We start from the raw sequence: 21,104 nt of genomic DNA on the forward strand, positions 1-21,104 counted from the left end.
AAAATTTATAAAGAAATTTTTTGTTAACAAATATTTGGATTAATTATTTAATAGTAAATTTTAATTGATATTTTATTTTTTTAAATTTATAATGTTAATTGAAAGCAAAATTGTTTCAAATTTGTCCTACATATATTTTCTAAATATAATGATGCAAATATAAAATCATGTATATATACAACTTATTTTAGAATAAATTAAAAATGTTATGTATATATAATACTTGCGAATAATCCGTTAAAGGAATAGAGAAAATCAAATAGTATGACAAAGGAAGAAGGTACTAGCTTCTTCTTTTTTATGTTTATTAATAGACTAATACCTTGAACCAATAAATAATAGGGTTAATTTTATTTTAAATATTTTTTTAATTCTCAATCTACATGGAAAAGTAACTTTCTCACCTTTTATCATGATCATGGGAATCACATTGTTATGTTCATAGAAAAATAACTTCCAAGAGAAACTTAGATTCCAAAAAAAGTAAATAAAATTTGATATACTGATTAACTTCCAAGTAAAGTGACTATTTTCCATCATACCAAACGCTATCTTAGAGTAAACATGTTTAAAGGTCGAATTATTCGTTCAAGTTTAAAGGTTCTTTAAAAAATTTACAAGTATTTGGATCAAAACATTATGTTCAAAAAATTAGGTTCATTTAAAATATTTATTGGGTTTGAGCTCAAGCATTCAATCTTCAAAGTCTGAGCTTAACTTGACTCAACCTTTTTCAAAGTCTGTAATTATTATATTATGTTATTTTTATATATGATGTAATTTATAGCACAAATTAAATTTATAGTAATATATAATAGTATATGCAAACATTGAAAAATGTTAGGTTCCTATGTATGAAATTTCAATAAATGAAAAATTATAAAATTATAAAAAATATAAAATTTTCAAAAACTTAAGAAAATAATATAGGCATGTCTAAAAAAGCTTGAGTTAGTTATTTGCAAATATGAGTAGGCTTGAGCAAAATTTCGGACTCATATTTCGGGTAAGCTATGCTTGGGCAAGCATAAAGTGTGAAATCATGCTTAATCTTAGGCCGAGCAGCTCACGTTCAATCGACCTGATCAACTTTGGGCCAGACTTGAGTTCATATTTTTCAACCTCGTGTCAACTCGACTCAGTTTATTTTATTGTTTATAGATAAAAAAAATATAAAATCATTTTATATTAATATTTATATATTTTATAATTAAATTTAAATAAAATATTTTTTTTAGTAAAATAGCCTTTTTGGGTGCACTTGGGTGAGCTAGGCTTCAAATATTTTTGGAATTAAGTCTCAGCTAGCTTGGCCTATGAACATTTCTATTTAAGACCATACAAATGAAGATTAATGAATTTGATTCTTAGTATATCGTTTGGTTTTTGAAAAAAATATTTTTTTTATTTTAAAAATATTTTTATATTTATTTTCATTTTAAAAAACAGTTTTGTTGCACAACCGAATTGTTAAATTTTTCACAAACTCGAACCTTGATTGTGATATCTATAGCAATAAATTCACCAAAATTAATATCTATGTTTTTGAGCTATGGAGAAATGTCAAATTTTGGATTTAGCATCTAAATCATTCTAGTTTTTATCAGAATGATCTTCTTTGCTATTCTCGAATCCTTGGATGCTTAGATGGTGGACTCTATTTAAAAAATCTGACACAACCGAGACTGTTTAGTGGGGAAAGTCGACTTTCTATAGGGAATCCAAAATTGAAAATTTCAATCTTACAAGTTTGAATTATAATTGCCAAGGATAGTGCAATTATAATCTCACAAATTTGTCCTACAAATACTTACAAAAAGTAAATTTTTTTTATTTAAAGGAAATAAACCAAATAAATTGTTTACTAAAATTGATAGAATATCGTCATATGCACGTGTGTATATTTCGACAACCTCTAGTCCCTATATATAGGAGAAAATGATAATAGTTCTATGTAACCTCTCAAACCCAGCCTAGACCATTATGATCAGATTGAGAAGGCTTCATTAGCCACCGAAATGGCTAAACTAACCTATGACACTTTTAAATACCTTAAATTGACTTATTTTAGGAAAACTGCGGTTGTACCTTGAAGTAAATAAAGAAAAGTCATTTATTAGACCATCTACACTTAAGGTTTGTTTTATCATTGGTAGTGATGCATTTAAAAAAAAACGTTTGTTCGTCACTTTGCTTTATAAAAATTTTGTTGACACCTTTTTTTTTGAGGAAAACGGGGTCGATTTGAGTTTTGAAAATGAAAACGAAAAAACGGGAGTCGCCACCAATCCTTTTTTATCTAGGTGTGATCGGATCACCTCATCATTTTAATAAAATTTAAATTTACTAAAACGATAATTTTTGGTCTACAAAATCCAAAAAATGAGTTCGGAAGTCGGTTACGCACGAGGAAGGATTAGCACCCTCGATACACCCAAAATTGGTACCTAGTTGATTAATTAGTGTCTTAATGTCGAAGATTGAAAACTTTGAAGAGTTTTAAAAATACGATCCTTAAAAGAAACTCTGATAACATGAATTGAAATATAAGATCCTCTTGTTCCGAAGGAATATCACATCCAGCACGTTAGGACACGATACTTTAAACCATCGAAACCAAGATCACCTTATAGTTTAACGAAACCATACTTTGAAGTTTTAAGAGAATATTTGGCTATTTAGTCGAACGAGAAATCGAAACCCATCACGTTAGGGCACGTTTTCTCGAATTTCCAAACGCGAAATATTACCTCATTTAGAAAATATTTTCTTTTGATGTATGGTAAAATATGTATAGCAAAACAATAATGAATATGATGGCGTAAAAATAACACGAGTAATAGCAACGAAAATAAGATAATAAAAGGGACCAATCAATAACATACAAAGTGGCAAGTACATAGGCAAATAAAAGTTGAATTCTTCTTTCTAAATAATAATGAAAGTGTAAATAAATAAATAACGAATAAATTTAAAAAACGTATATACATGAATGTACACAAAATTATGAAAATATGAAAAATCTATGTACGTATACATATTGTGAGATTATTAAATATAAAAATATATGTAAGTATGTATATACATGTATAGGTATATGAATTAAAATATGTAAATATATAAGTATATATATGCATGTAGAAAACATGAAATATAAAAAATATATATTTAAAATAAATAAAGAATATGTACATATATATATAAATTATAAGATATAGTAAGAAATGTATATGAGTATGTATATATATAAATTATAGAAAAAATATGTACGTGTATGTGTATTTAAAAAACATGTATGTATATATAATGACTTAAATCAAGTAATACAAATAATAAGAAAAATATTAGCTAAATAAAATATAAATATATATACATATATATATATAACTTAAAATAAATATTAAAGGAACTCCCCTTTTCCTTTTTTTTTTAAAAATAAATTAAATGAACTAAAGGATGAAAATAAAATCAAACCAAAATCCGGGGGTCCAAACTGTAAATAAATAAAAAGATCGCCAGGGACCAAAATAGGATGCGTTGGGAAGAAAGAAGGACTGGATCTAACTTTTGGATTTTAATTGTGTTATTAATTTATTATTTTAAATTCTAAATTTAAATTCATTAATTTTTATATTTATATTTAGTTTTAAAGTTAAAAATTTTGTAGAAAATTTAATTTAAATAATATTTTTATTTATCCTTAAAACATAATATAATATTTATTATAGAAATAAATATTATTTGAAAAAAAATTATTATTTTTAAATATATATTTTTAGCGGTGTTTTTCTAAAAAACGCCGCTAAAGGTCTATTCTATAGCGGTGTTTGAGGGAAAAACGCCGCTAATGGTCATAGTCTTTAGCGGCATTTGTGGGGAAAGCGCAGCTAAAGGTCTTGGTCTTTAGTGGCGTTTGTGGGGAAAGCGTCGCTAAAGGTCTTGGTATTTAGCGGCGTTTGTGGGGAAAGCGCCGCTAAAGTTAGCGACGCTGTCATTAGCGACGTTTTTGGCTGCGCTTCTCAAAGCGCCACCCGTCCCTTATGCGCTTCGTTTTGACATGGGCCAGAACGAAATAAGAAACAAATTATGCAGATAAATTAAAAAGGAAAGAAAGTAAGAAAAATGGACTGGATTAAAAGAACAAAAAATGAAGAGGGACTATCTACACAAATAACCCCAAAGAACCAAACATGCAGATTCCCCCCAAAAAAACGACGTCGTTTTGCGTCTAGGGTGGGTTCCAACACACTGCCGTTTCAGCTCTCCATTTAAACCCTCATTTTATTTTTTTTGTTCATTTATTCCCCCCTATTAAGAAAAATCTGCAGAAACCTCTCAAAGCCTCCCCATGCCTTCCGACGGTTGGGTTTCACACCGCCGTTTATCCGTCCATCGCACCACCACTATACCGGCGGCCGACGAAGTGACGAAGGGGCTTTTAGAGCCTAGCCTTCGGGCAATTTGAAAAGCCAAGTCTTTGAACCCCCATGAGCACCGAGACTGAGGCTCGTAGCTCTCCCCCTTTCAGATCCGGGCCAACGACGGAGAACCACACACCGACAGCGCGGTCGCGAGGTATCTCCGGTGCGCCCCATTTCTTTACTTTGTTTTCGTTAATATATATATATATAATAGAGTAAAACAAAATAAAATAACAGGTCTGGAGAAGAAAAAAAACTTAGTTTTCTTTTTATTTCTAAAGTTTGTGAAATTGCTAGAAGAAAACATTACAATGCTTTTGTTCAGCCTATATAGCAAACTTTTACAACCCCTAAACTTCTATTTTTGTTGTTTTGTGCTTTGGATCCTTGTACTATTGCGTGCGGATTCGTTTTGCAGGTGTCAGACGCGTGGACACGCGAAGCCGGCGATTGGCGAGCAGCGGCGGTGGGCGTGCGCAGGAAGTGGCAGCAACAACATACGGCTGGGGTTTCTTTTTGTGTTTGAAAGCTGGTGTAGTTTTGGGCCATTCGGGCCTCTAGGGTTTTTATTAATATTGGGAATTTGGGCTTGTAGTTTTTGGGTTTAAATTGGCTGAAAATGGGCTGCTTTTGTTTTTATTATTTGGGTCTATTTTATTGGTATTGGCCCGGGCAAAAATGGCATATTACAGCTGCCCCTCTTTGCTCATTGTCGTGTAACGAGAATAGAGCAAAGACTTCAAAATGGCCAATTTTGACCGATCTTGCCTAGTCTTGACTTCTTCGGTGCTTCTCTTCAAGTATCTTCATTTCAATCTACTGTGTCTTGTCGCTTTGATCCACTTCACAGCATCTTCAGAGAGATATGACTTCAATCTACTCTGCTGCATGAGGATGAGATTTGTGGTTCTTTCGTCTGCTCTTCAATCTATTCCACTGTTGTCCAGGGAAGTAGAACTACTGGCTTTAATGTACTTTATTGTAATCTCAGAGAGGTAAAATCTGTCATCTTCGATCTGCTCCACTATTGCTTAGGGAGATAAGATCTGTAATCTTCAATCTATTCCACTGTTGCCCAGGAAAGTAGAATTTCTGGCTTCAATGTACTCCACTGTAACCATAGGGAGGTAAAATCCGCCATCTTCGATCTGCTCCACTACTGCTTAGGGAGATAAGATCTGTGGTTTTAATCTATTCCACTGCTACCCAGGGAGATAGAACTACTGGCTTCAATGTACTCCACTGTAATATTAGGGAGGTAAAATCTGCCATCTTCGATCTGCTCCACTACTGCTTAGGGAGATAAGATCTGTAATCTTCAATCTATTCCACTGATGCCTAGGGAGATAGAACTACCGGCTTCAATGTACTCCACTGTAATCTTAGGGAGGTAAAATCCGCCATCTTCAATCTTCAATCTATTCCACTGTCAACCCAGAGAGATAGAATTATCGGCTTCAATGTACTCCACTGTAGTCTCAGGGAGGTAAAATCTACCATATTTGATCTGCCCCGCTGTCGATGCAGGAGGGTAAGATCTGCTATCTTTAGTCTGCTCCACTGTTAGTACAGGAAGGCAAGACTGGCTTCTTCGATCTGCTTCACCGTCAGTACAGGAAGGCAAGATCTGCTATCTTTAACCAGCTCCACTGCAACCGATGGAGGCAAGGTTTTGTTTTCGATCTGCTTCGCTATTAATGCAGGAAGGCAAGATCTGCTATCTTTAACCAGCTCCACTGCAACCGATGAAGGTAAGGTTTTGTTTTTGATCTGCTTTGCTGTTAATGCAGGAAGGCAAGATCTACTATTTTTAACCAGCTCCACTATAACCGAGAGAGGCAAGGTTTGTGTTTTCGACCTGCTTCGCTGTCAATACAGGAAGGCAAGATCTATTGTCTTTAACCAGCTCCACTACAAACGAGGGAGGCAAGGTTTGTGTCTTCAATCTGCTTCGCTGTCAATGCAGGAAGGCAAGATCTGTTGTCTTCAACCAGCTCCACTACAACTGATGGAGGCAAGGTTTTGTTTTCGATCTGCTTCGCTGTTAATGTAGGAAGGCAAGATCTGCTATCTTTGACCAGCTCCACTGCAACCGATAGAGGCAAGGTTTTGTTTTCGATCTGCTTCGCTGTTAATGCAGGAAGGCAAGATCTGCTATCTTTGACCAGCTCCACTGCAACCGATGGAGGCAATGTTTTGTTTTCGATCTGCTTCACTATTAATGCAGGAAGGCAAGATCTGCTATCTTTAACCAGCTCCATTGCAGCCGATGGAGGCAAGGTTTTGTTTTTGATTTGCTTCACTGTTAATGCAGGAAGGCAATATCTGCTATCTTTAACCAGCTCCACTGCAGTCGATGGAGGCAAGGTTTTGTTTTCGATCTGCTTCGCTGTTAATGCAGGAAGGCAAGATCTGCTATCTTTAACCAGCTCCACTGCAGCCGATGGAGGCAAGGTTTTGTTTTCGATCTGCTTCGCTGTTAATGCAGGAAGGTAAGATCTACTATCTTTGACCAGCTCCACTGCAACTGATGGAGGCAATGATCTGTTTCTTTGATCTGTTCTCTGGGGAACATGACTTGTAGAATCCATTTTATAGACCTATTTATGCTTAGTGTTTAGGATGACATGATCAGAATAAATCAAATGCTCCTAACTAGATGTGTATGAATGGTATTTGCATGAATGTAGAATGTCATGAGAATGATCCCTTTTTAATGTTTGGGTTGACGTTCCTCGTTGTTCGTCAAGGTTCTATCACTAATGTTTTCTCGTTCAGCAAGTATCTTTGATAAAAGATTCAAAGAAATAGTTTCAATTTAAACTATCCTTTCTCAAATGTTTCCAACCCTTAGGTTTGGTTAGTTCTAAACAATAGTCCTGTTTCAGGTCCTCGTATTATTTAGAAACTTCCAGAGTAATATGCATAACTCCTTCTGCATGAGTATTGTCAGTCCATTAATTGTTATTTCAATGAAAAATGCTTGAAAAAGATTATCAAAATGGACAAAATGAAATTTTGTTGAGAGCAAAGCTCTAAACAAACAAATCAATCAAGATAGCAAATTTTGCTGAGATACGAGATGTATAAGATGAAAAAGATTATCACAATGGATAAGATGAAAATTTATTGAGAGCAAAGCTCTAAATGAACAAATTAATCAAGATAACAAATTTTGCTAGAATACAAAATGAGAATAAATTAATCAAGATGGCGTATTTTGTTAAAAATACAAAAATGAATAAAATTGAAATAGGTGCCCCAGATATCATAGCACGAGCTTCTCTGCCCCAAACTTCTTGAGGGCCCTTTTAAACTTGATATGTGTCTCGAAGTCTTAGAAGACTTTGTTGACGCCCCAAGATGTAGCATCTCTCCTTCTTATTAATTCAGAGAGGACAAGACTACCACATGCCCCAACTTTGATCAAATTTTGAACTGCCCATTCCTGGGTTTTCAATTCAAAACCCTTTGGTCTTAAGGCGCCCTTTGCGGGTTTTCACCTTGGCCTCTCTTTTTTCTCTTTTCTTTTTCATTTTTCTTTTCCTTTTTTCTTTTTGTTTCTTTTTTTTTTCAAGTGAAGTTTTTATTGCTTGCATCAAAATTATCAAGATTAGGCAAGTTCTTGCCATCTATCTTGGTCAATACCGACGTTCTCCTAGATAAGGCCTTCCACATAAGGTCCTTCTCGATTTGGCATACACTTTCTTTTGAAGTCCTTTTGTATGGAAAGGATCTTATTCGATATCAGGTTCCCCTCATGGAATTCTCTGGGGCGAACCTTTTCTTTGGTAAGCTCGCATCATTTGTTTTTGGTGTATTTGACCATGACGGATAGCTTTCGACCTTTCTCTTTAATCAAATTTTAACTGATCATATCGGGCCTAGATTCATTCAGCTTCATCCAACTTCAGCTCTGACAAGACTCGAAGGGAAAGAATATCGACTTTGATGGGTAAAATTGCCTCTATTCCATATACCAATGAGAAATGAGTTGCCCCGGTAGAGGTTTTTTTCTTTTATTTTTTTTTCTTTTATTTTTGTTTTTTTGTTGTTTTTTTGTTGTTTTTTTGCCTCCACTGAATCATTCATTTTGGGGCGACATGGTGTTAATCTTGAACAGACTGCAAACTTCTGATATCGCACTGTTGTTTAAATTTAGTGCATTATCTAATATGAGCCCTTTGGCATTCCATACCGACATGTGATTTCTTTTTCATGAATTTGCTATCTGTCCATTTCGACACCGGCATATGAAGCAGCTTTCACACATTTAGTGAAGTAATCGATGACCACAAAGATGACTCGATGACCACTAGAAGCTTTCGGTGCAATCAATTCGATGACATCCATGCCCCTCATAGAGTAAGGTCATGGAAGAGTCATAACATGAAGAGATGAAGAAAGCACTTAAGTCTTGTCTCCGTAAATTTGACACTTGGTGCAACTGATGCAATCCCCTTCCATGGTGGACCAGCAGTAACCATATCTCATGATTTTCTTGGCCATTACAAAATCAATGCATGTGCTCCTCAAACACCCTTTTTTTTAGCCTCAACAGTGTCCACGCGTCTTCGTAGCTCAGTTATATATTGATGCGAAAACATGACGTCTCGCTTTATCTCTACAGTGATACAGGATCTGATCTTCAGCTCTTTCTCTTCTCTTAAGCTCACAATTTTTACTGATTCTTTGTAAAGCAAGATCTGTTTCTCGACTTGTTCTACCATCCTTAACAATCAGGAGATAAGCTACAGTCTTGGTCATCTTCAAAGTCTTGAGGTTCCTCTGGATACATATCTTGCTCAAAAGAAAGTTCCGAGTCAATAGCAGTGTCGCTCATATCATTGATATCTAGAGACCTATTATAGGAACGAAAGAAGACTCAAAGAACAAATGAATCAAAGGGTAATTATTTTTGTGGTATGAGTATGAATGAACTGGAAAGAACAAAAGAATATTTGCCAAAACAAGACACAAAGATGCATTTTGTTGAAATAAAGAATAGTGGACATGTGCCTTTTCCACAAAAGGATTTTCTATTGCTCTTAGGCTTAGAGCAATAAGAGCGTTCCGAATGTTACTCTGAAATGGTCCTAAAAAAATTACAAGAATCTCCTCCATAGTCTCATTGTTCAGAACGCCTCTAGGGATGTAGAAACAAATTCCTAATGATTCTTTTGTTTTTGTTTGTTTTTCGGTTTCTTCTTTAAAGGTACAAACATCTTTACCTCATAAACCATCGATATCTTCAAAGAATTCTAATTCTCTATCATCCATCTGGCTCTGTACTAGAATTCTGAACTCAATGCCCTTTTGGATTTTAGGAAATTTATTGTATGCAATGAAATGCAATGTTAATGAATGAAAAGATGCATGCAATGAAATGTAATGGAGATGCATGAATGCAAAAAGAGACGTTGATTCTTGATTCAATTCTATTAGAATAACTTTACTAGAAAACAAATCTCTTTTCATAAAATGGATATTTACATATACGATATCGTCCTAACTCTCGAAGTAGAGACATCAATCATTTTCTTCAAATCCATATATTAAGATTGAATCTCGAAAACTCTTCAAAAGGGGCACCTCATTTATCTCCTTTGCTTGATTTGAGTTGCGACCCATTGTTCGTCCATCTTCGTGATGCTTGCTAGCTTCTTTAAAAGGTCAAGACGTTGACGACTCTCGAATGATCTTTGTCGACTTGAATCTTCAGGCAACAAAGCAAAGTCGTATAGTCCTCCATTGAACTATCATCATTCTTTTGTTATATCTTCTCGGACCGTATTAGGATGGCCGTATTGTTTTTCACTTTATCAAGAAACTCATTTTCTTATGACAAGCTCTCTATTTAGATACTTGAACGTGAATCAACACCTCTTTTCTATTTGATGAAAAATACAATGCAATGCAATGCAATCATAACCAAAACAAAATGAAACGGGTTAGTACACAAGCAAGCAAGAAAGAAACAAATTGAGCACCTACTCTGGAGATCACTAGAGTTTGGTGTAATTATTCCTAATGCGGGCAACTAAGGCTTACTATACGCAGTTGGGCTCTAAAATAAGGGTACCCAAACCGACAGATTCCTCAATCCTCACCCATTATAAGCTTATACAGACTGAGTTCAGTTTAGGGGAATACATTTCCCTATGGCTGCACGGAGATGAAAATCTCACGAAGACATAGGTACGGATGTATCCCGAAAGCGATCCGCTATCCTGCACGGAGGTGAAGACCTCACGAAGGAAAGCTTCTCACTCCCACTTAAAAGGATATAATCGAACGATTATGCAATGCAATATGCAGAAACATATCAAAAATATTCAAACCAATAGAGTAATTACAAACCGAAGTAATGATAATCGTAGCAAAAACGGAAAAAATACAACAAAATAATCATAGATTTGAACCAAGTTTTCGGGTGACCTCTAGGCATTCGGTGTGGTTCTACCTAGGGTAAGCTCTTAAGGCTCATAATATGCGGTTCGGTTCTAAAGAAAGGGTACCCGAACTAGCAGATTCCTCGATCCTCACCCATTACGGGTTCATAGGGACCGAGTTCAGTTCAGGGGAATACATTTTCCTATGGCTATGCGGATATGAAAATCTCACGAAGACATGGGTACGGATGTATCCCAGAAGCGATTCACTATCCCATGCGGAGGTGAAAACCTCACGAAGGCGTAGTTTCTCACTCCCACTTAAAAGGGTGTAACCGAGCGGTTATGCAATGTAATGTGCAGAAAGATACCAAAACTTATACTAACACAGCAATCATAAACCACAATGGTAAAAACAAATGAAATACAATGAAAGGATCATATATTTAAACCCAACTTTCAGTTTTTGACAAAAAGATAAAAAATAATCAACATGTGGCTTGACTCTCTTATTTTTTCCCCAGTGGAGTCGCCAAGCTGTTGACACCTTTTTTTTGAGGAAAACGGGGTCGATTTGAGTTTTGAAAATAAAAACGAAAAAACCAAAGTCGCCACCAATCCTTTTTTATCTAAGTGTGATCGGATCACCTCATCATTTTAATAAAATTTAAATTTACTAAAACGATAATTTTTGGTCTACAAAATCCAGAAAATGAGTTCGGGAGTCAGTTACGCACGAGGAAGGATTAGCACCCTCGATACGCCCAAAATTGGTACCTAGTTGATTAATTAGTGTCTTAATGTCGAAGATTGAAAACTTTGAAGAGTTTTAAAAATACGATCCTTAAAAGAAACTCTAATAACATGAATTGAAATATAAAATCCTCTTGTTCTGAAGGAATATCACATCCAGCACGTTAGGACACGATACTTTAAACCATCGAAACCAAGATCACCTTATAGTTTAACAAAACCATACTTTGAAGTTTTAAGAGAATATTTGGCTATTTAGTAGAACGAGAAATCGAAACCTAGCACGTTAGGGCACGTTTTCTCGAATTTCCAAACGCGAAATATTACCTCATTTAGAAAATCTTTTCTTTTGATGTATGGTAAAATATGTATAGCAAAACAATAATGAATATGATGGGGTAAAAATAACACGAGTAATAGCAACGAAAATAAGATAATAAAAAGGACCAATCAATAACATACAAAGTGGCAAGTACATAGGCAAATAAAAGTTGAATTCTTCTTTCTAAATAATAATGAAAGTGTAAATAAATAAATAAATAACGAATAAATGTAAAAAACGTATATACATGAATGTACACAAAATTATGAAAATATGAAAAATCTATGTACGTATACATATTGTGAGATTATTAAATATAAAAATATTTGTAAGTATGTATATACATGTATAGGTATATGAATTAAAATATGTAAATATATAAGTATATATATGCATGTAGAAAACATGAAATATAAAAAACATATATTTAAAATAAATAAAGAATATGTACATATATATAAATTATAAGATATAGTAAGAAATGTATATGAGTATGTATATATATAAATTATAGAAAAAATATGTACGTGTATGTGTATTTAAAAAACATGTATGTATATATAATGACTTAAATCAAGTAATACAAATAATAAGAAAAATATTAGGTAAATAAAATATACATATATATAACTTAAAATAAATATTAAAGGAACTCTCCGTTTCCTTTTTTAAAAAAAAAATAAATTAAATGAACTAAAGGATGAAAATAAAATCAAACCAAAATCCGGGGGTCCAAACTGTAAATAAATAAAAAGATCGCCAGGGACTAAAATAGGATGCGTTGGGAAGAAAGAAGGACTGACTGCGCAATATCTCCGTCCCTTATGCGCTTCGTTTTGACATGGGCCAGAACGAAATAAGAAACAAATTATGCAGATAAATTAAAAAGGAAAGAAAGTAAGAAAAATGGACTGGATTAAAAGAACAAAAAATGAAGAGGGACTATCTACACAAATAACCCCAAATAACCAAACATGCAGATTCCCCCCCAAAAACGACGTCGTTTTGCGTCTAGGGTGGGTTCCAACACACTGCCGTTTCAACTCTCCATTTAAACCCTCCTTTTATTTTTTTTTGTTCATTTATTCCCCCATATTAAGAAAAATCTGCAAAAACCTCTCAAAGCCTCCCCATGCCTTCCGACGGTTGGGTTTCACATTGCCGTTTATCCGTCCATCGCACCGCCACTATACCGGCGGCCGACGAAGCGACGAAGGGGTTTTAGAGCCTAGCTTTCGGGTGATTTGAAAAGCCAAGTCTTTGAACCCCTATGAGCGCCGAGACTGAGGCTCGTAGCTCCCCCTTTTTAGATCCGGGCCAATGACGGAGAACCACACACCGACGGCGCGGTCGCGAGGTATCTCCGGTGAGCCCCATTTCTTTACTTTGTTTTCGTTAAAAATATATATATATAAAATAGAGTAAAACAAAATAAAATAACAGGTCTGGAGAAGAAGAAAAAACTTAGTTTTCTTTTTATTTCTAAAGTTTGTGAAATTGCCAGAAGAAAACATTACAATGCTTTTGTTCAGCCTATATAGCAAACTTTTACAACCCCTAAACTTCTATTTTTGTCGTTTTGTGCTTTGGATCCTTGTACTGTTGCGTGCGGCTTCGTTTTGCAGGTGTCAGACGCGTGGACACTCGAAGCCGGCGATTGGCGAGTAGCGGCAGTGGGCGTGCGCAAGAAGTGGCAGCAACAACATGCGGCTGGGGTTTCTTTTTATGTTTGAAAGCTGGTGTAGTTTTGGGCCATTCGGGCCTCTAGGGTTTTTATTAATATTGGGCATTTGGGCTTGTAGTTTTTGGGTTTAAATTGGCTGAAAATGGGCTGTTTTTGTTTTTATTATTTGGGTCTATTTTGCTGGTATGGGCCCGGGCAAAAATGGCCTATTACAAATTTGATGTCAACTAATGCAGCAGAAGTTGATTAACAATGTCAGATTTTACTTAGGCCAATTATCATGCTTTTACCGATTATTACGTTTCAATAATCCTTGCCTGTAAAAATCCCCAAATGGAAGTTACTAAGCCACAGACCAGAAATACATAAAATTACATATCGAACCAATACAAACTTATTAAAACACTTTATCTAAAACAGTCTAATGTCCAAGGTGTTGCTCTGAATGTCGAGTCCAATCCTATTCTCAAGGGTTACTTGAAAGGTTCAACACTGTGGGGGAGTGAGCTTGTGAAAGCTCAGAGCGAATCGAATAATTATTTAAACAGACATAAATATCAAATTCAGTGAAGCATAATAACATTAATAGAAGAACACAGAGCCATTATTGAAATTTCATATAATTACATAGTCATTATCAAATCGATGTCAAATGGTATATGAGCATGGGGTGATGCAAATGAAGCAATGCAAAAGTTCTTACCCAACCATTTGCTACACACCATGATTTTCCCATAACCCGTCTATCGAACTCCAAACAATGTGAGCCAAAGCTCGATGTGGATAAACCACTAGTATGGTAATGCAAATAATCTGCCAAAATATACGCAGATAAGCTGTCAGTAACGATAATGCAGATAAACTGTCAATATATGCAGACAAGCTGCCAGAAAAAAATGCGATAAATCACTCAATCTCTTCAAATCTCCAGTGCAATGTCACATCCCAGAAAATGTGTTAGTAGGAATTGGGTTAGTTAACCAAGAGTGGACACACCTTATTTTAAAAAAGTGTAGTAGGAGTTGTGTCAAGTAAGTTAATATGTTCTAGTGGATAGGTGTCCTAGTTATGTGCTTGAGGTTTTGTGTTTGATTCTTTTTCCTTGAATTTTGAGTATTTTTATTCCTATACCTAACCTATCACATTTAGATTATCTTTAATTTTTAATGAGTTGTTAGTAAGAATGAACTTACTAACTTACTAATTCAGTGGTTAAGATTAACCTTCCTTATAATTCCAAGTTTGAATCTTGTTGGCCCAAAACTGAATTAATTTTTGTTCTTTCCTTATTGTGCTGCCCAAGTTGTCAGGAACTGCATCAAACTCAAATTCTTAGCAATAATGGTTAAATCTGATAGTTCAGGATAATGTTGTAAATATTTTATTTTTTTGTTTTAAACTTTTTAAGTATTATTCCTCGAAATTTTCTCTCTTCTGTCGTCTAATTCCTCCAAATTTCACTCTAATGTCGTTCCCCTCTTCCCATGCTCTCCATTTTCTATTTTTTTTCCATTTTGTTTTTGGGATTTCCTCTCTGACTTTTTTCTCCTTTCTTTTTGGTTTTTTCGCTTTTCTTTCAATTTTATCATATTCCTCTATTACAAACCTTAGCGATTTTTCTTTCCTTGATCCTTTCTCTGTTGCCGCCCCCTTCTTCCATTTTGATCTTGTTTTGTTTGGTGTCGTTGTCCACTCTGATCTATTTTGACCGTACGTGGTAGGAATTCCGGTATAGTATTCGTACTCTTTCCGTAGGTGATATCTATTCTTTTCTTAGAAGTGTTAGTTGTCTATTTAATTTGGTGTTGTTCTGGTTGTTTCTGTAATCTTCGTTAGGTGAGGAACGTGAGTTACTTAATCCTCCGGTGAATTAGGTGCTATCAAAACTGATGTGTTTCTAAGTAAGTGATCGAATGCCAAGTTTAGGGGCTAGTTTTGTTAAGCAAACAAGTGTCAAATGTCTAGAATCAGTTTTTAGTGTTTCTTTCTAAGTGGTTTTGTTGTGGTACTCGTGAGTGAAGATCTGCAATGGCCCACTCATCATTGAGTTCTTTATCTTCTAGCGTGGAAGCATTAAACCTTTTTAATGCATTCCTATAAAATTTCCTCGTGGTTTTACTTGAAAGTTTTTAAACTAGTAAATGTACTTGATTTGGTTTCGTAGCTACATAATTGTGCTAGAAAATTGTGACTAAGTTGGTCAAAGTTAGCTACAGATACTAGTGTCAGAGAGTACCTCCAAGTTCTCATATGTCTTTTAAGAGTGGTAGGAAAGACATGGCATTGCGTTAAAAATACTTCCAAATTATGAAATGTTCAAAAATGATTCAGATGGTTCAGGAGATCTATTGTTCTGTCATACGTGTCCGCGGACAACTTGATTTGGAGCGGTACTTCTACATGGTGGATTAACAATGAAAGAGGGTTGCGTTCTGTGTCTAGCGTACTCATCCTTGTCATGATAAGATTTCTTGAGGTTTTGTAGTTGTTGTTCGAAAGTAGCTACTTGTTTAACTAGATCAGGGTCAAGGTATGAGTATTGGACTTGTTGATGTGCTATGGGTATAGTTGTGTCATATCGATGTTAACTAGATTCATGATCAACATACGAGTGGTGAGCTAGTTGATTTTGTTGTTGTGATCCTTTATTTTCTACTCTCACTTTTATGTCATATAGGTTAACATTTAGCTTAGGTTATCTTAGGGCTTGCCTTTCATGGTTTGTCTTTTCATGTTATGCCTTAGCGCTAAAACTCTAGGGTGGTCCTTTGGGACACATCGTGGCTAGCCCTGGTTACAAACTAATCCCTTGACTTTGCTTTAGATGGTTAAAGGTTTCTTATTTGGTTATTAGGGTGGAGAAAGAAGTTGCAGCTAGATCGGATATTGGGGATAGTAGCCCAACTATTAATGAAGGAAAATAAATGGGAAAGTAGCGTAAGTATAAGATGGATGGTGGGTGGTATAAGGGTGACTGAACATGTATGGCATGCTAACATTAACTTTAACGCGATTAAATTGCATTGTAGTTCTTACCCCGAACGACCGATGGGTGGTGGGAGTTTGAGTTGTCGAACATATGTTTTGTAGGACTAAAGGTTTAGTGATAGTGGTAGCCTAAATTGGGATAGATGAGACTTCAAAAGGTAATATTACAAGTATGGAGGTTGTTAGAGTTGTGTGACCCGAATCATTGTTAAAGAAAATACAGTGGTAAGATAAGGGGATCTGTGTAAGACTTAAGGTCGAGGTTAGAATAAGGACCATGCGGCACAAGTAGAATCAGTATAGAACTACACTTCTTCTATTTGGAATTGATTAGAATAATGTTTTTCAATCTTTAAATAGATGTAGTCGAAACTTTTCTTGTATCATTCGTTTTTCAACATTGATGAATTTCTTCTCCTCTGTCCGTGGTTTTTTCCCAAAAGAATTTTCACTTCTTATTTTTCCTTATTTTGCGACCATTCTATCGCCATTACCGGCATCTATTATAATAGAGGTAGAATACCTCGGGTGATAGTACACATAGGGTGTGAGATTATGGAATTTGATAGCCGAAATAATGGGTAGAGGCAAAGACTTGGTTTGCTCTGATGGTTAAGGAGGTCATGGATGAAGATTTGAGCCAACCAGGGTTTAAGCTCGTAGATAAGTTGGGAATGTTAGGACCTACACTAGAGGTCTATGATGGGGGTAGTACAACTATTTGCAATAATGTTACCAGTAAGGGCAATAAGCAAGAGGTTTTCAATATTTCAAGTGTTTTCTAAGGGATGAGATGGATTCATATTAGTTGGAAGGCTAGATTTGTTGTTAATAGGGTTAGGCTGAATTCCGATGAAGTTAGCTTCAACAGTGGGATCCATGAATTCTTGCTCAAGTTTCTCAGGTGAGCTATGGGGATGCCAAAGCTTGCTCAAGTCAAATGAAGGGCGCATAAAGGAAATATCAATGCGAAGTATGGATAATAAGTGGGCTAATACATAAGAGTGAATAAAATCAAGCTCTTTTATATTGAGGGTGTCATATTTATTTAGAGTGATGTACATGAGAGTGTATGAGGGTGAATCTAGAATTTTTTTTAGGAGGGACTAGAATTGAATTATAAATTTTTCAGAAATCAGAATATAATTTTATTATGTATTAATTTATGATTTCATTATTTTCTGAGGGGATTTAATAATTTTTCTAGGAGACTAAAATACAATTTAGTTATATATTAATTTATAATTTTAATATTTCTTAAAAAACTTGGTTATCAATTTTTCATTTTAAAAGTACCAAGTCCTGCGTGCCCATCTAAATTCTTATCATGGTAAGCGGAAAAATATCGCATCATCACATGCATGCTGGAATATGATAACGAATTAACTGGCCAAAAATTAAATGAATTACGCATTAGAAAGTCTGGTTTTTATTTTTGAAAGAATAAAAAGAAAAAGAAATGGGGATATTGACATGAAAGCACGCGCTGCCGGTGGAGGGAGGTGCAACCGTGTGGGGCGAGGGATCCAATGGGGTTGCTGAAGCAGAGGCTGAAGCCTTGTGTTGCCATTTTTTGTCCCACCTTGAAAAGCAAATTTGGGAACCATTATTTATTACTCTGTCTCTCTCTCCATTTAAGAAAGAGAAGGAAAAGGCAAACAAAACAAAAGAATGGTTAAACTTTTCAGGATATCTCGAACGAAACTCTAGAATTTACAACCTAATTTTGAACAGGATTTCAATACATGACTCTTTCAGGAATCTAGTTGTTGCCATTATCTGCTTTCCCAATGTAGGACTCCCTGCATATATATACTCTCAATTCTCAATTTCTTTCCTTAGGGCAAAAGATAAATCCCAATATGCTGATTGAATTTCACCATTCCAACCGAAAGTTTTTGAAGTTGCATGCATTCGCCTTTTTTTTGGTTCATAAATTATAATTATTTGAATTATCTTTTTTTAAATATTTTATGTATTTTTTTCAATTTTAATGACAATAAATCAATCTAAACTCAGAGTATTTGATAAGGTTTTGGTGTTTTAAAAAATCATGATACTGCACAGTAATCATTTTTTTCAATTGAACCAAACCTATTTAGTTTAAAGTTTATAGTTTTTTTCTGGAACCTGTTTTTTTTTTTTTATCTTGTTTTGCCCAATGATAGTATTAGTTTTTGGATTTATTATCGTCCACCTTTATTTTTTCATCAATAATTTTTTTCTTTTCATTTACTTAACAAATTGTGATGATTAACAATGTTTGTCACCGTTGAAACCACACCGTCTACCAGCAGTTTTTCTTAAGAAGTAGATGGCTCTTCGTTAGCTTATTGATTTGTTTATGTTTTGAGAGTATTTTAAATGATTTCATGAGTCGATTTGGACTCGTGTTATATTGAGTTTTCTATGTTTTTTTTTCTGTTGCTTAATAAGTCTTTACTTTTAGAAATTTTTATCTGCTTTTGTAGTATATTTTTAGTCTTGTTTATGCATATAATCTTACTTTTGTAAGTGATTTTAGAGATAGTTTTGTTGCCTTCCTCTCTAGATATTGATGGATGCTCGGTTCTTTTGACGATTTTACCTGCCCATCGCTTTGGATCATCTAGGATTGATTTCCTCATTCTAATAATTATTTACCATCAATCTAAATATGTTGTGCTTGAGTTAATGATAAAATCAGTTGTGAACATGTTAATAATGTTGTGTTTGATACTAAGGTTGTAACTTTGTGGTATTGATGCGATTGACAAATCTTGCACCTAACAGATAAAAAGCATATGCTTTTTAAGAAACGCCTAAGGCATGTAATCACATAATTAATTAAGAAAACATTTCAACTTTTATAATTTTTAACATTTTTTTTATGAAAATGTAAATTATTGACTGACTAATAAAATAATATCAGCTTGATCCGAGAAATCATTCACAACCAATAAGGAGGAAGAAAAGATTTTAGATTTTTTAATTTTTTTGAATTTTTTATATATTTGATTATTCATATATGTATTAAGAGTTCATATATGAATTTATAACTTATTTTTATTTTTAAAATTTTTAAATAATTTTTACAATTTTTATAAATTTTTATAAGTTTTATAAGTTTTAAAAGTTTTTCTAATATTTTTTTATAAAAATATCATTAATGTCAACTAATTTCTTTTCATTTATATAATTTTGTAATTTTTATAATTTATATATTTATTTCTATTTTTATATATTTTTAATATTTATATACATTTGATAAAAGAAAATACTTATTTTTTTAATAAAAATAAAAAGGTCACATGGCGCTATGTGTGTCACACCCCAAAATATAGGGAGTTAGTTGTAATAAATAAATAAGAAATAAGTTTTAGGCTTAATGTTTAAGAAGCTTGTACATCTTTAATGGTCCTAGGTTCAAATCACACCTCTCTCATTTCTTCTTTTTATTTTCAGCAACCTAAGATGAAAAATCTCATTAGAACAAATATTATTTAGAGTAAAAATTAAATAAGAATGGGCAACAACCCAAATGGTTAAGCATGTTTGTTTCCCCTTCCTTACCTAAGTTTGAATCACCTTATTTCTAAAGTCTCTTTCATTTTAAATTTCAACCACAATTAGGGTAATTTACTATGCAACCCTTAAATTTTGATAAACCAAAGTATTTAGTCCTTTTTTTTTTCCTAATTACCTTAGGATTTTAATTTCTTTTATATTTCAACTTGAATTCTCTCCCTTTTCCCTTTAAATTCTTCTCTTTCTTTCTTTTTTCTCTTTTTTTATTCATCAAATTGGTCATTCCATTACTAAAATTATTTTTGCTCTGGATATCAAATCAATCACCGATAAATCGATTCTTTATTTATTATTGAATTCATCGTTGATAGCCTCCGTAATTCCATCAAGTTCAATAAATGCATCTCGATCTAAAGTTTAAGACCCCAAATTTCGTAAAATTTCTATTCGATATTGATCTTTCAAATTAATTAGTCGATCTTTTACGATTTTTGAAGAAACTTTCGTTAATATCATTGAATCTTAATAAATCTTAGAAAATAAACTCTAACTCGTGTACAAATATCGTTTGAAGGACCCGTTACAGGTGCATCGGACCATATTTGAATGTGAGGGATGTGGCTCGAGACTTTGATGACAGGTGTGTATTCTTTTACAAGTAAATCAGGGTAAATCGTGCCTCGGAATAGGATCGCACGACCAACCACATGGGCCTATAGACCACCTGTGGGGATCACACGGCCCCTCACATGGCCATGTCCCCCTAAAACCTTAGGTTTTTTTATTCTCACGCAGCTTAAAACCCTCTACACGGCCTGCCACATGGTTGTCTCCCTTGTAGGTTGATTTTGCAAATACCACACGGCCGTGTATCCCCTCCACACTGTCTAGCGCTTCCCACATGGTCCAGTCACACGATCGAGTGTCCTTTTCTTTACAAATTTTACAATTTTGCCTAGAATTTTATGATTTGTTCAGTTTAATCCTTAATTAATTTTTGAACTATTTTTGTGTATTATATTATTCAAATAAGCCCC

This window comes from Gossypium hirsutum, chromosome D10, assembly GCF_007990345.1.
Source record: "Gossypium hirsutum isolate 1008001.06 chromosome D10, Gossypium_hirsutum_v2.1, whole genome shotgun sequence".
NCBI lineage: Eukaryota > Viridiplantae > Streptophyta > Magnoliopsida > Malvales > Malvaceae > Gossypium > Gossypium hirsutum.